The sequence below is a fragment of the Trichosurus vulpecula genome, chromosome 2 (assembly GCF_011100635.1).
Source record: "Trichosurus vulpecula isolate mTriVul1 chromosome 2, mTriVul1.pri, whole genome shotgun sequence".
In the NCBI taxonomy this organism is placed as follows: Eukaryota; Metazoa; Chordata; class Mammalia; order Diprotodontia; family Phalangeridae; genus Trichosurus; species Trichosurus vulpecula.
In genome coordinates this window covers 398,640,610-398,656,247 of record NC_050574.1, presented here as the reverse complement: position 1 = coordinate 398,656,247, position 15,638 = coordinate 398,640,610, and positions in this window count along the sequence as shown.

Genomic DNA, 15,638 nt, shown 5'->3' with positions numbered 1-15,638 from the left:
ACCAGAGGCCACGGCACACAAAGCCAGTGAACCCTATAAGCAGAGATCCCCTTTAAAAGCAAGGGAAAAAACAAACACCATGAAAAAACAGACCAGAAAACCAAAGACTATTGATTCCTATTATGAAGATAGGGAAGATCAAAATAGCCATTCAGGAGAGGATGGCATTGACACTATACCCACATCTAAAAACTCAAAAGGGAGTATGAGCCAGTCTTCAGACCAAAAGGCATTCCTGGAAGAGCTCAAAGAGGATTTAAAAAACCAAATTAGAGAAGTGAAAGAAGAGAACAAATATTTAAAAAGTAATATTGATGAAATGGTTAAGGAGGTTCAGAATACAATTGGAGAGAATAACTCCCTAAAAAGTAAAATTAATTGTCGGCGGCCGGACGGGTGTGCCCCACAATAGCACCCCGTTCTCCCCGACTACCGCCTCACACTCACCCTGCCCACGGGTCTTCGGACGTCTCCGGTTCCTCCCCCCGGGGGACGCGAGAGGAGAATCACCAGGCAGCTACCGGAAGCGACAAGCAGCTTTATTGCAATGGCGTACCAGAAATCTTACAAAAGTCCCCCTGACCCTCTCTGGGGTGCTCCTTATATTGGGTGTTTCGGGTTAGCTCCTCCCCAGTGCCTCCCCGAAGGTGGAGCCCTTCCAGTTGGAGCCGCCCCGGTACTGACATACGTCAGCAGGTCCAGACTCCCTGGTGTCTCACTACCCTTTCAGGAGGCCCAGGTCCAAAGCGCCCCTAACAACTCCCCCTTTTTGTTTAATGACATCGGCTTTTACAGCTTCTAAGGAGCGGCGCAAAACCCCAATCATACAAGAAATCAAGCAGGGCAGGAACAAACAGATGAGAAAGGCTAGCATGAGAACAAGTCCTCCAATGGAGGCCCATTGGAGCAACTGGTGGACACTGAGAGTGTCCCACCAGGCCTTAGCGTTGTTATAGTTCTCTTCCCAGTCGCCATTGAATTGTATAGTGGCAGTCTGTATGGCCGCAATGGCCTCATCTAACATGTGCAGTTCAGAGGTGAAAGTAGTGGCAGTGCTAGAAGTCTTTGTAATGGTGCATACTGGGAAACATGGTAGGGAATAGGGGTTACACAGACAGGATGGGCTGCAGGTCACCAACTGGAACATCGGGAGATTTGGGGTAAGGGCCCAATGCGTGGGAGTCACTGCCAGGGGTGGCAAGACGGCAGGAGCAGCTGTGGATGGGGTCGCCAACTGGATCATGGCAAGCAGGCAGCTAAGGGCGTTGTTCAAGGCAGCCCTCTTTCTCTGGACGGTCCTGTTCTTCCCTGGGCGTCGACGGGGGCGCAACCTCACGGACCCGGCGGAGGGGCACCCAGATTTGTTCTCCTGTGGCATCATCTGTGGAGACACAAAGATACCCTCCCCCTCTAACTACAACCCTCCCTGGCCCGTGCCACACTCCTTTCTCATCTTTCCACCAGACCGTGCTGCCTTGAAGGCACGCAGTTGGCGGCGGTGCCTCTTGTGGGCCCGGTTCCTGTTTGTGACACCGGTCCCCAGCATAGTACTTTAATGCAGGCGTAAGGCCATCATCACGAAATTGCAAAAAATTGGCAGTAAAGGCGGCTGTAGCAAGCTGCGCATGGGTCAGCCTCCCCGCTATTCCCCCTTTTTGTTTTATGACAATAGGACTCACATACATAAGGGATTTAATTAAACATCTTTCATTCTCTACGTGAAACTTGTCCCGGTGTAAAGGCTAAATATTAGAATCCTTTCTATCTATTGTACATAAACTTTCAGTTCCTCAGCAAGCCAAGTGCATTGTTTAGGACCCACATAACTCAAACAAGTTCTTTTTCTGGGCTGATGACCTTGCCCGTGCAGAGAGTTTCCAAGGGTCTTGGCAATGTTACAAAATAAGGAGAAGCAACATGGTCTCTAGGAAGGGGTTACATAGAGAACTCTGTGTGCTATCTGTTGCTGTTCCCCTGAGCAAACTTATTCAAGGTCGAGTCTTACCAAAAATTATGCAAAGGAGTGCACAAAACTTTCCTTCATAAAAAATCTCTCTTTCTCAGACAGCTTATAATTTATCCTGATATTATTAATTTCCACCTTCTCCACATAATTAAAAAAAAGGAAAACTAAACTTAACAAGGTAGGGTTAGCAAGGCTGAGAAAGTAACTTAACCAGTTTTACACAATTGTTTTCATTTTGTAGTTTCACCAAAATTCAAATTAAAGATCACTTTGTCTAACCTCATATCTGGTCACTTAAATTTTACAATGTAGGAGAATTTTACTACAATTCAGAAGTACAATAAGAGTACAAACAGAAAAATTTCAGATGACATTAACTGCATTCCCAAATCATTACATACATTAGGCTTACCAAGCATAGAGGCTTTTCTTCTCATAGTTGCAGAGCCTGGCTGTGGACTGAAAGGGGGAAAGGTGCTGGGAAGCTGCAGAGTCCAGCACCTGAATCAAAGGTCTAAGGAATCATTGAGGGGTCCCTGAGAGATCTTTACCTTCTTATAGGGGTTGTCAGGTTTGGAAGGCTAGGAGCAAAAATCGTAAGTTCTGGTGGTGTGGGAGCAAGGACTTGGGGGACAGGGAGGAGAGGTTCCTCTGTTTACCTATTGCCTAGAAGTGTGGGCTTCAGGGGTCCAGGGCTGTAGTCAGCGGGGTACGAGAGGGCAACAAAGTAGCAAAGTCAAGAACAGGGAATAGAGCCTTTGTTGCGACATGTATTTTAATTTCTACAGTTTCTATGTATTATGATTTAATTTATTTGAGGACTTTTAGGGGAAAGGCACATCAGAATAAAAGGGCCTAAATAAGAAAAAGCAGCTAGTACACAGGGCAATTATTTTGAAAAGAAGCCAACTCTCTATTGTATATTTGCAAATCACTTTCTAAACTTTCCAAGTAGCAAACGTAGGAAAATCACAGCGAGCTAGAAATGTTTTCACCCAGGCGGACTGGGTTATATCTATGGAGATAATTCCTATCCGAAGAAGTATTTTTGTTTCTCAGGACTACAGTAACAGTCTTTTGGGTACACTATGTTCAGATTTGCTTTCACGTTTAGCTTTCATTTCTCTGTTTTGGAAGCTTTAAACCACTTGTTTCAAATTCAAACAGGAATGAGGATCACTAAATTGCACATAAGGATCTCTGTAGTTGTATATTGAAAAGTACTTATTAACTCTATAGATTTAATACCGTTATGTCATTAAATATTTTCCAACGTTTTTATCTATACTAGTCTCATGGTGATTCTCATTCACCACACAGGAATTAAAACATCTTTGTATATACTTCTGACATAGAGCTGGAATTCTTAACCCCCCAAGGAGTCTACGGATTGGAGGGGGATACAGAATATCTTTTGTCATATAAACTGATTTTTCTTCACATTCATACGTGCATTATTATTTTGAAAAAGGTTTTATATACTTCACCAGATTATCTATGGTTAACAGAATCTGCTAAATCAAAATCTTAATGGTTCTAATTTTCTCAAGTAAATTTTACTTCTGTGTTCACTCCTTAAAAACTTTTTTGGAAGTGAGAGCTTTGAATTTGCCAGTCTAAGGTGAGTGGGACTCTGGAAAAGATCCAGTGGTACCATGTCCCTTTCTCCTCATACTGGGAGACTCAGAGTGTCTCTTCCTTATGCATTTTCCAAATTTGCCTTAGTGCCAAATGGTATGAGAAATTCTGACTTTATCTTAAGCATCAAATCAGGAGTAACACATTTCTTTAAATTTCAGGGAAAAGGTCCCCGCCTCCTCTCTTATCTCTCCTCACATCCCAAATTGGCCAGATTTGGGATGAAGAGAGAAAGAAAGAGCATTATTTTCAACAACTATAAACCGTTAAACAAGAAGACATTTTCCTCTCTCCTGCTCTCCCCCCCTGCCCTCCCGCTCCTCTGAAGAGACTGGAGTCAGGGAGGGAGAGAAAGAGACAGTGGACATTACAGGGTGTCAGGTTACACACACACAGAAACACAGATACAGCACACAGACACAGAGACAAAAAACACAGAGAGGATTTTTGAATCCTATGCACAAATTGCTTGGCCCTCTGATGTAACGGAGGCCAGGTGCCGTGCTTTATTGGGGTCTTGGAGACCCTGCTTTTAAGATGATCAGAGGCAGATCGCTGGCTGGTCTCTTCCAGTTGTTTAGGAGACAGCTTTCTCTTACTAACTTCTTCAAAACTTTCATATAATGTGAGGAGTTGGGGGAGGGGCTAAAGGAGACTTCATTCTTTCCTCCGGATCATATTCTAAGTTGCCTTTTTCTGGTATCTTGTCCTTGGAGTCTACCGAGTGTGCAAATTCCTCCTCTTGCTCTGTTCCGGGAGCCACATCTGTAATTCGGGGAGTGATTGTACACCCCTGATCTTGGCCATCTTGTATATGATTCTTATGAATGTGGCCTGATCCGTAGCTTAAGTTTCTCAGTTTCCATTTCTCTTTCTTTATACTTTTGTGTCACATTCATTGGCTTTGTGTTCAGCATCTCAATCTCTAAGTTCTGCAACTGTTGGTTTAGTAGCTTATTATCTGAACCAACCTTCTCAAGTTCTTTCTGTAATGTCTGATTCCTCAAAGTTAACTCAGTGATCTTCTTTCCAAATTCACCTGACTTTTGTTCAAATTTGTCTTTAAGTTGTTCATGTTCTTCTGGCCTAACATGTTGAGAAAGCTTAGCTTCATAGTTCTCAAGTTCTCTCTTTAACTGCCTAAGTTCAGCCTGTGATTTTTCATATTCCCTTTCCATCTCTACGAACTTTTTTGCTTTCTCATTCACTTCATTTGATAGTAAGCTCTTCATGTTTTCAAATTTTTCCGTAGGGATGGAGAGGGCCAACTTTGTTGCTAACTCCTTTAATTGGCCTTCCATCTCCAAGGCTTTTCTTCCTCTCTTCTCTCGCTCTATTTCAGACATGCTAAATTCTTTCTGTAGTCGCTTATTTTCTTCTCCTAGTCTCCCTTTATCCCTTTTAAATTCCTCTACTAACTTTTCATTTCTTTTGATTTGGTTCTTTAGCCTTCCTGCTTCAGCAGAAGCTCCCTCATATTTTGCTTTCATTTCTTTCAATTGCTCCCTTAGTTCTTCTGTTAATCTGTTATTTCCTGAAGCTGCTTCATTCGTCAAGTGCTCCTTTAGAGCAAGAAAATGAGTCTGCATTTGCTTTATTTTACCTTCTGAATCATACATTCTCTTTTGCACATCTTTTAAAGCATCCTCCAACTGCTTTATCTGGTCATCAGAATCCTCCTTGACTCTTTCACATTCTAATGCCAAAGCTTTGCATACTGCCACCTTATGGGCCAGTTCATTTTGGAGCTTAATCTTATCTTGCTTAACTGAATCACAAAAGGCTCTCAAGGCATCTAACTCTTTCTTTAAAATCTCATTTTCAGAAATGGCAGTTTGACTGGGTAAGGATAGTTCCAATGGTCTTAGCATGGAACGACAGTTTTTGGCTACATGCCCTAACTTGCCACATGAGAAGCATTTAATGCCGTTAAATGGCGCACGGCAAGCGTTCTTCATATGCCCCTCTTTCCCACAGTTGAAGCAAGTAAGCCTCCTTCCATTCCCGCCCCACTGTGCCATCAACTGAGTTTGTTTTTCCAGGCATGAAGCCATCATGGTCATAGGGTCTCGGTGTGGCAAATCCATCATTTTTTCAATAATTTGATCAAGGGAGGGATTATGTGGCAGCGATGCAAGCGCTGCACGATATTGCGGTAACAGCCCTCCCTTCACCAACTGCACTATCAGAGGTGGTGCTGCGCCCGTCTTGCCAAAGGTGGCATGGACTACTGTTTTCACCCTGCTAATAAAGTCCAGAGGTGATTCATTATTCCTCTGCTTGAGGGAAGTTAAGGAGACCTTGCTCCCAGGAGTGCCTAATTTTTGGAGGGCCTTAATGTGGCAGGTATTCACTGCCCTCCTCACCAGGTCGTCATAATTTAACTGGTGTTGTAAAGACACATAAGGTCCTTGTCCCAAAATCATGTCTAAGGCATCCTGCTCATCTGCAATATTATGCTCTGCAATAAACTTCTGCGCTTCCCTACGGACGTAAGCCTTGAAGGCTACTGCCGTGGCGGGCTCAAAAATCGCCTCTGCAACTTCCTGAAAATCGAATGGGGTCCAGGGGAGCGTAAGGCAGGATGATTCTAAAGCCTTTTGTACATAGGCTGAGCCTGGGCCATATTTCTGGACTGCCTCCTTCAAATCTTTAATAAACTTAAAGGGAACAGGTCGGTGATATCTGTCCTCGTCTATATCGCCTGGATTTTCTATCAGCACCGGTAGTGCCATCGGGGAGTCCCACTCTGCCCAATCTACATCCTCCCCGTCCTTCACAGCCTGGCGTAGGCTGAAGGACAGCAGGCTCTGTGGGGGCCGGGCTGCAGCTGCACCCTTTGTACTGAACGAAAAGCCTTTCCGCGGCCCCAGTGTCATCTCTGCCAGCAGGGTGGTGGCCCCTTCCTCCTTCTCCCTGAACTCATGAGTTCCCTCCCACTTACGCCAGCCTGTCTGTTCCTCTTTTCCCTCTTTGAAGAGGTGCCGAGGCGGTAAAGAAGCACCTCCTTTGCCTAGGGAGTTCTGCTCTTCCTTCCTTTTGGGGGCTGCTAACAACCCCTCCCTCGGAGGGGGACATGGGAAGTCCTCTTTGCCTTGCTGTAAAGCCTCCCAAGGGTAGATGGATTTTGGCTCGGGAGTTTTCTCTTCCTCATCGTCATCATCCGAGCCTGCCAGGGATGCCCCTACTTGGGCCCCCCTTTCGTCCCGTATAGGGGGTGGCTGGGGCGATAGGGCAGCCCCAATCGCCGAGTAAATCATAAAGTCCTTGGGGTCTAAGAATGTGGGGTCCGTTTTATGGTAAGAGGCCATTTGCTGGCCCACCAAACCCCATCTCTGCGGATCCACCCCCGTGTGTTCTAACCACGGGCTAACTACCCAAACTTTCTCCACCCACTCTCTACATGCTCTTATATGAATTCTAACGCCTTGCTCCTTACAGACCTTGTAGATCTGGCAGGCGAGTACGCCTTTGTCCTCCGGCTCAACACAGGCTTTACAGACCTTCGGTCCCATCCCAAGGGCTCAACCTGTCTCCTTGGGTTCTGCCTGGTCTTCCGCTCCCCTTATCTATTGGGAGCAGGAGCGGCCTCACTGGTCAAGCCCCACGTTTGGGCGCCAGCTGTCGGCGGCCGGACGGGTGTGCCCCACAATAGCACCCCGTTCTCCCCGACTACCGCCTCACACTCACCCTGCCCACGGGTCTTCGGACGTCTCCGGTTCCTCCCCCCGGGGGACGCGAGAGGAGAATCACCAGGCAGCTACCGGAAGCGACAAGCAGCTTTATTGCAATGGCGTACCAGAAATCTTACAAAAGTCCCCCTGACCCTCTCTGGGGTGCTCCTTATATTGGGTGTTTCGGGTTAGCTCCTCCCCAGTGCCTCCCCGAAGGTGGAGCCCTTCCAGTTGGAGCCGCCCCGGTACTGACATACGTCAGCAGGTCCAGACTCCCTGGTGTCTCACTACCCTTTCAGGAGGCCCAGGTCCAAAGCGCCCCTAACAATTAATCAAATGGAAAAGGAGATACAGAAGCAAAATGAAGAGAGCAATGTGTTAAAAATTAGAATTGGACAAGTAGAAGCCAATGATTCAATGAGATACCTAGAATCAGTCAAGCAAAACCTAAAGAATGAAAAAATAGAAGGAAATGTGAAATATCAGATTGGGAAAACAACTGATCTGGAAAATAGATCCAGGAGAGATAATCTAAGAATTATTGGTCTACAGGAAATCCATGATTTAAAAAAAGAACCTGAACAGTATCTTCCAAGAAATCATCAAGGATAATTCTCTGAGGTCCTAGAACCAAAGGGTAAAATAGTCATTGAAAGAATCCACCAATCACCACCTGAAGGAGTTGAAAACTCCAAGGAATATTGTAGCCAAATTCCGGACGTGTCCGGTCAAGGAGAAAATACTGCAAGCAGCCAGAAATAAACAATTCAAATATCATGGAACTAGAGTCAGGATCATGCAGGATCTTTCAGCTTCTACCATAAAAGACAGGAGAACTTAGAATAGGATATTCTGAAAGGCAAAGGAACTTGGATTACAACCAAGCATCAACTACCCAGCAAAACTGAGCATAATCTTTCAGGCAAGGAGATGAACATTCAATGAAATAAAGGAATTCCAGACCTTCCTGATGAAAAGGCCACAGCTCAATGGAAAATTTGATCATAAAATACAAAACTCAAGAGAGACATAAAAAGATAAACAGGGGGAAAAAACCAAAGACAATGTTATTCAATAAGGGAAAATTGTTTACATCCTTATATGGGATTATATTGATTTATATTGTGTGTGTGTGTGTGAATCTTAAGAATGCTACAATTCTTATGACAATTGAAAGAGATATATATAGACCGAGGGCGTCAGTATAAAGTAACTGATGATAAAACCATAATTAAGGACTGCAAAGGGATTGTTCTGGGAAAAGAGGTAAGGAGGAGGTAGAAAAGGGTAAATTATGTCATATGAAGAGGCACAAAAACATAGAGGGAGAAAAGGGAGGGAGAAAACAGTGTTTGAGCTTTACTCTCATCGGATTGGGTTCATGGAGGGAATAACATATTCTGATAAGTATAGAAATTAAACTTGTCCTATGGGCAGTGGGGGGGGGAAGGGAAAAGAAAAGGGAAGGGTGGATAGAAGGGAGGGAAGAAATAGAAAGGGGAAAAGGGTAAGATAAGGGAAGGGTGTCATTAAGGAGGGAAAATTGAGGAAGATGGTGGTCAAAAGCAAACTCTTTTGAGGAGTAGAAGGGAGAAGAGAGAAATAAAAGCATAAATGGGGGGAATAGGATGGAGAAAAGACACAGACAGTAATCATAACTGTCAATGTGAATAGGATGGCATCTCCCATAAAACAGAGGCAGATAGCAGAATGGATTAAAAACCATAATCCTACAATAGGTTGTTTACAAGAAACACATTTGAAACAGGGGGATACACACAGCGTAAAGGCAAAAGGCTGGAGTAGAATATATTACACTTCAGCTAAAGTAAAAAAAAATAAACAGGGGTAGCAATCCTAATCTCAGACAAAGCAAAAGCAAAGATAGACCTAATTAAAAGAGATAAGGAAGGATGCTATATCCTGCTAAAAGGCACTATAGACAATGAAGCAATATCATTACTTAACATATATGCACCAAGTGGTGTAGCATACAAATTCTTAGAGGAGATGTTAAGAGACTTACAGGAAGAAATAGACAGCAAAACTGTACTAGTGGGGCATCTCAACATCCCCCACTCTGAACTTGATAAGTCTAACCTCAAAATAAAAAAGAAAGAAGTTAAGGAGGTGAATAGAATTTTAGAAAAGGTAGACATGATAGACCTCTGGATAAAATTGAATAGGGATAAAAAGGAATATATCTTCTTCTTAGCAGTACATGGCATATACTCAAAAACTGACCATGTACTAGGGAATAAAAACCTCTCAGCCCAGTGCAGAAAGGCAAAAATAGTCAATGCATCCTTTTCAAATCATGATGCAATAAACTTATTTGTAATAAAGAACCATGGAAAGATAAACTAAAAATTAATTGGAAACTAAATAATCTAATCCTGAAGAATAAGTGGGTCAAAGAACAAATCATTGAAGTAATTAATAACTTCATTCAAAAGAATGACAATAATGAGACAACATACCAAAACTTGTGGGATGCAGCAAAAGCAGTTCTTAGGGGAAGTTTTATATTTCTAAATGCTTACATGAATAAAATAGATAAAAAAGAGATCAATGAATTGCCATGCAGCTGGAAAAGCTGGAAAAAGAACAAATTGAAATTCTTTAATTAAATACCATATTAGAAATACTGAAAATCAAAGGAGAGACTAATAAAATTGAAATCAAGAAAACTATTGAACTAATAAATAAAACTAAGAGCTGGTTTTATGATAAAACCAATAAATTGATCATAAAATACAAAACTCAAGAGAGACATAAAAAGATAAACAGGGGGAAAAAACCAAAGACAATGTTATTCAATAAGGGAAAATTGTTTACATCCTTATATGGGATTATATTGATTTATATTGACCTTTGACCAATTTGACTTTTGGTCAATTTGATTTAAAAAAAGAAAGAAGAAAACCAAATTACCAGTATCAAAAATGAAAAGGGGGAATTCACTTCCAATGAGGAGGAAATTAAAACAATAATTGGGAATTAGTTTGCCCAATTGTATGCCCATAAATGTGACAACAAGAAGGAAATGTATTAATATTTACAAAAATATGAACTGCCCAGGTTAACAGAAGAGGAAGTAAAATACCTAAATAACCCCATCTCAGAAAAAGAAATTGAGCAAGCCATCAATGAACTCCACAGGAAAAAAATCTCCAGGGCCAGATGGTTTTACATGTGAATTCTCTCAAACATTTAAAGAACAATTAATTCCCATACTTTATAGACTATTTGGGGAAATAGGTGAAGAAGGAGTCCTATCAAATTCTTTTTATGACAGAAATATGGTACTAATATCTAAACCAGGAAGATTCAAAACAGAGAAAGAGAATTATAGACCAATTTCCCTAATGAATATTGATGCAAAAAAAATTAAATAAAATATTAGCAAAAAAATTGCAGCAACTTATCATGTAAATAACCCACTATGACCATGTAGGATTTATTCCAGGAATGCAAGGCTGGTTCAATATTAGGAAAACTATCAGCATAATTGATCATATCCACAACAAAACCAGCAAAAACCATATGATTATCTCAATAGATGCAAAAAAAGCTTTTGACAAAATGCAACACCCATTCCTATTAAATACACTAGAAAGAGTAGGAATAAATGGAGCCTCCCTTAAAATTATAAGTAACATCTACCTAAAGCCATCATCAAGCATTATATGTAATGTGGTTAAGCTAGATGCATTCCCAATAAGATCAGAGGCGAACCAAGAATATCCATTATCACCCTTATTATTCAATTTGGTATTAGAAATGTTTCCTTTAGCAATAAGAGAAGAAAAAGAAATTGTAGGAATTAGAATAGGCATATTAAATATTAAAAAACTTTAGCAAAGTTGCAGGATATAAAATAAACCCATGTAAATTCTTGGCATTCCTATATTCCTAACAAAGCCCAACAGCAAGAAATAGAAAGAGAAATTCCATTTAAGGTTACTGTAGACAAGATAAAATATCTGGGAGTTTACCTGTCCAGACAAACCCAGGGCCTATATAAACATTATTATGAAACACTTTTCACACAAATAAAGTCAGATCTAAATAAATGGAAAAACATCAGTTGCTCATGGTTAGATCAAGATAATATAATAAAAATGACAATTTTACCTAAATTAATTTATTTATTCAGTGCCATACCCACCAAACTACCAAAAATTATTTTACAGAGCTGTATAAAATAATAACAAAATTCATCTGGAAGAACAAAAGCTCCAGATTATCAAGGTAATTAATGAAAAGAAATGCTAGGGAAGGTGGCCTAGCCAAACCAGATATTAAACTGTATTATAAAGCAGCAGTCATCAAAATTACTCGGTACTTGCTAAGAAACAGAGTGATGGATCAGTGGAATAGGTTAGCTACACAAGACGCAGAAGTCGACAACTATAGCAATCTACTCTTTGATAAACCCAAAGAATCCAGCTTCTTGGCTAAGAATTCACTATTCCACAAACTGCTGGGAAAATTGGAAAATGGTATAGCAGAAACTGGACACAGACCAATATCTTACACCTTATACCAAAATAAAGTCAAAATGGGTTCATGATTTAGAAATAAAGGCTGATACTATAATCAATTTGGGAGAGCAAGGCATAGTTTACCTGTCAGATTTATGGGAAAGAGAAGAATTCATGACCCAACAAAAGACAGAGAGCATTACAAAATGCAAAATGGATCATTTTGATTATGTTGAATTGAAAAGTTTTTATATACATAAAGCCAATGCAACCAAGATTAGGAAAGAAGCAGAAAATTGGGAGAAAAGTCTTCATAACCAGCGTCTCTGATAAAGGCCTCACATCTAAAATATACAGGGAACTGAGTCAAATTTATAGGAATACAAGTCATTCCCCAATTTAGAAAGAGTCAAAGGATATGAATAGGCAATTTTCAGAGGAAGAAATTAAAGATATCTATAGTCATATGAAAAAATGCTCTGACTCACTATTGATTAGAGAAATGCAAATCAAAACAACTCAGGTATGACATCTTTCCTGTCAGATTGGCTAACATGACAAAAGAGGAAAATGATAAATGCTGGAGAGGATGTGGGAAAATTGGAACATTGTTACATTTTTGGTGGAGTTGTGAACTGATCCAGCCATTCTGGAGAACTGGAGCTATGCCCAAAGGGCTATAAAAATGTGCATACCTTTTGACCCAGCAATACCACTTCTAGGGCTGTATCCTAAAGAGATCATACAAGTGGGAAAGGAAGCCATAAATACAAAGATATTTATAGCAACTCTTTTTGTGGTGGCAAAGAATTGCAAATCAAGGGGATACCCATCAACTGGGGAATGGCTAAACAAATTGTGGTATATTAATGTAATTGAATACAATTGTGCTATAAGAAATGAGGAGCAGACAGATTTCATTATAATCTGGAACGACATATATGAACTGATGCTGAGTGAGGGGAGCAGAACCAGGAGGTCAATATACACAATTACAGACACACGGTATCTGTAAGGACTAACTTTGATAGACTTGACTCCTCTCATCAATACAAGGTTCAAAGTCAGCTCCAAAAGTCTCATGATGGGAAAAGCTATGTGCATCCAGAGAAAGAATTATGGAGTCTGAATGCAGATTAAGACAAACTTTTTGCTCTTTTTTTCTTTTTTAGTTTTGTTTCTCCTTTCTCATGATTCATTCCATTGGTTGTAATTCTTCATTACAACTGGATTATTTTGTAAATAAGTTTAAGGTGAAGGTATATGTAGAACCTACATTGGATTACATGCCATCTTGTGGGGTCATGGGGAGGAGTGGGAGGGAGAGAAAATTTGGAACCCAAAAACTTGTGGAACTGAGTGTTGTAAACTTAAAAAATAAATTTATTTCAATAATAAATGAACAAATAAATGTTAAAAAAGATAACAAAAAAGAGAAATACATTCCCCAAACTCCCCATGTATTTCCTTCCAGGTGGTTGGTAACAAATTTGGATAACAGAATCACTTCTGGTTTTTCTTTCATTGATCTTCATTCAAATGCTCGGTGCCATGATTTCCTCCTCTGGGTTCCAGCTTTAATCACTTGAGCATATCTTCCTAATATAGTCTTACTCATTTGAACTTGTTTTACTTATCTTGTCTCTTTTGATTAAGAAAAATCTTCATAGAAACATATTCTAATTACGGTTCTTATTACATTGTTTCAGTGACACCTCCGCTTACTATGTTAAACATGTGATTTCAGTGATGTAGGCATTATCTGCCATGAAGATTGAAACCCATCCAGCCTTGCCAATCATATACAACTCTTCTCCATGTCCTTCTATAAGTTTGCCATGGGGGATCCATTCAATCATCAGGTTCTCCTAATATACCAAGAAAGAATGTAGGCTATCCATAAATCATCCCTCATTCTTGCCACATAATCATCTCATTTTATTTGCTCTCATACATCAATTTGATGGAATTTCTTTACTACTTCTAAGTATTTCCTTGTTTGTAACATGTTACAGCTTGCTCAAATAAATCTTTTCCTTTCCATTACTCTTTGAGGGATCGACAACTTCATTTTTTTAGAATCTATAGGTGCCATGGATTGTATTCATAGGGAAAAATAATGATGTTTAAATATATGTCTTTGCTTTTTGAAAAGCTTGAGGTCTTTGCAATATCTCAAAGGCAATCCATCCCATCTTCTTGTTCTGTTAAATTCTGGCCCCAACTTACTATCCATTGGCTGTGTCTGTCCAAAATATAACTATAGATACAGATCTCTCTCTCTCTCTCTCTCTCTCTCTCTCTCTCTCTCTCTCTCTCTCTCTCTCTCCCTCCCTCCCTCTTTCTCTCTATCTCTGTCTCTCTTTCTGTATGTCTCTCTATCTCTGACTCTGTCTTTGTCTATCTCTGTCTCTCTGTATCTCTCTGTGTGTGTTTCTGTCTCTCTCCTCATATATGTGTGTGTGTGACAACTGCTATTGTTGTTGAGTCATTTGAATCATGTCTGACTCTTTGTGACCCCATTTGGGGTGACAAAGATACTGGAGTGGTTTGCCATTTCCTTCTTCACCTCATTTTACAGATGAGTGACTGCGGCAAACAACAAACATCTGATCCCACCCATACTCCAAAGAGATCATCACTGAAATGTAAAATCAATCCAGCTTTGATCGAAGACCTGCAGTGAGGAAAACCTCTTACCTCCCAAGGCAACTCACTCAATTTTTGGACACCTCAAATCGTTAGGACATTTGTCATGACATTAAGTCTAAATTTTCATCTTTATAATTTCTTCCTATTGCTCCTGGTTTGGCGATCTGAGGTCAAGCAGAAAAAAATCTAATCCTTCTTCTACATGATGACCCTTCTGATTCTTGAAGACAATAATCATGTCTTATGGGCCTTCTTTTTTCCAGACTAATCACTTCAACTAATCCTCAAAGTAAACCACTTCAAGAATGGGTCACAGGGAAGGCATGGGAGTAGCTAAGGGCTAGAGAATGATGTGAAGACTGCCAATGAGGGAAAACTACACGACAAAAGAAAAGGAGGAAGGATGCTAAGGACAAATGACAATTTTCCTCTATCTCAGTTGGCCAGTGCCCAGGAGTCCAAAAGGATAGAAACTAAATCCATAGATGAATTTCTGGAAATAAGTTTTTTTAAGTGGCCTAAAAGCTCACTGTTAGTATTATCCCACAGACCCTCTTAATAATTGTTTCTATTTGCGAGTGTCACTGAAAAAAATGAAATTTCAAAGATATTTGTGTCAATGGAAATATTGTTGTGCTTCTCCATGTCATTAAATCATACAACAGTATGATTGATTAGAAGCTGAAATTTTTCTGGGGGACTGGCCAGATTCATGAGCCCAATCAATATGAATGGAGCTAAAACTGGCCAAATCACAAAAGCAATTATGCTTTTTCTGTCTTTCTATTTGCCCAGAGCCATTGTAAATTCACCAAGGTCACCAGGGTAGTTCTGTTTCAGATTTATAGCTTGCAATAAAAAAAAATTAAGAATCAGGAAAAAAGAGAAACGAGGTGATTCCAATTTGTCACTCTCAATACTGATGCTTCAGTGGCCATTTTCAAATAAAAATAGGAAAAAGGAGAACCTCCACAAGTAAAGTGAAGTAAGCATAACCCAATTACTACAATCATGTAATGAAAGCAACATTAAGAGACAAACTCTGAGTAATTGTAATGACCCATCTAGTCCCAGAGAATTAAAACACATCTCCCTCCTTCCAGTAGAGAGGTAGAATACAAAGCTATAGAATGCAGTATATTCTATCAGACAAGGCTGCAGTGTATGTATGTTTGTTGTGCTTAAATATTTTTCTTTGTTATGAGAGAGTTCATTATAGAA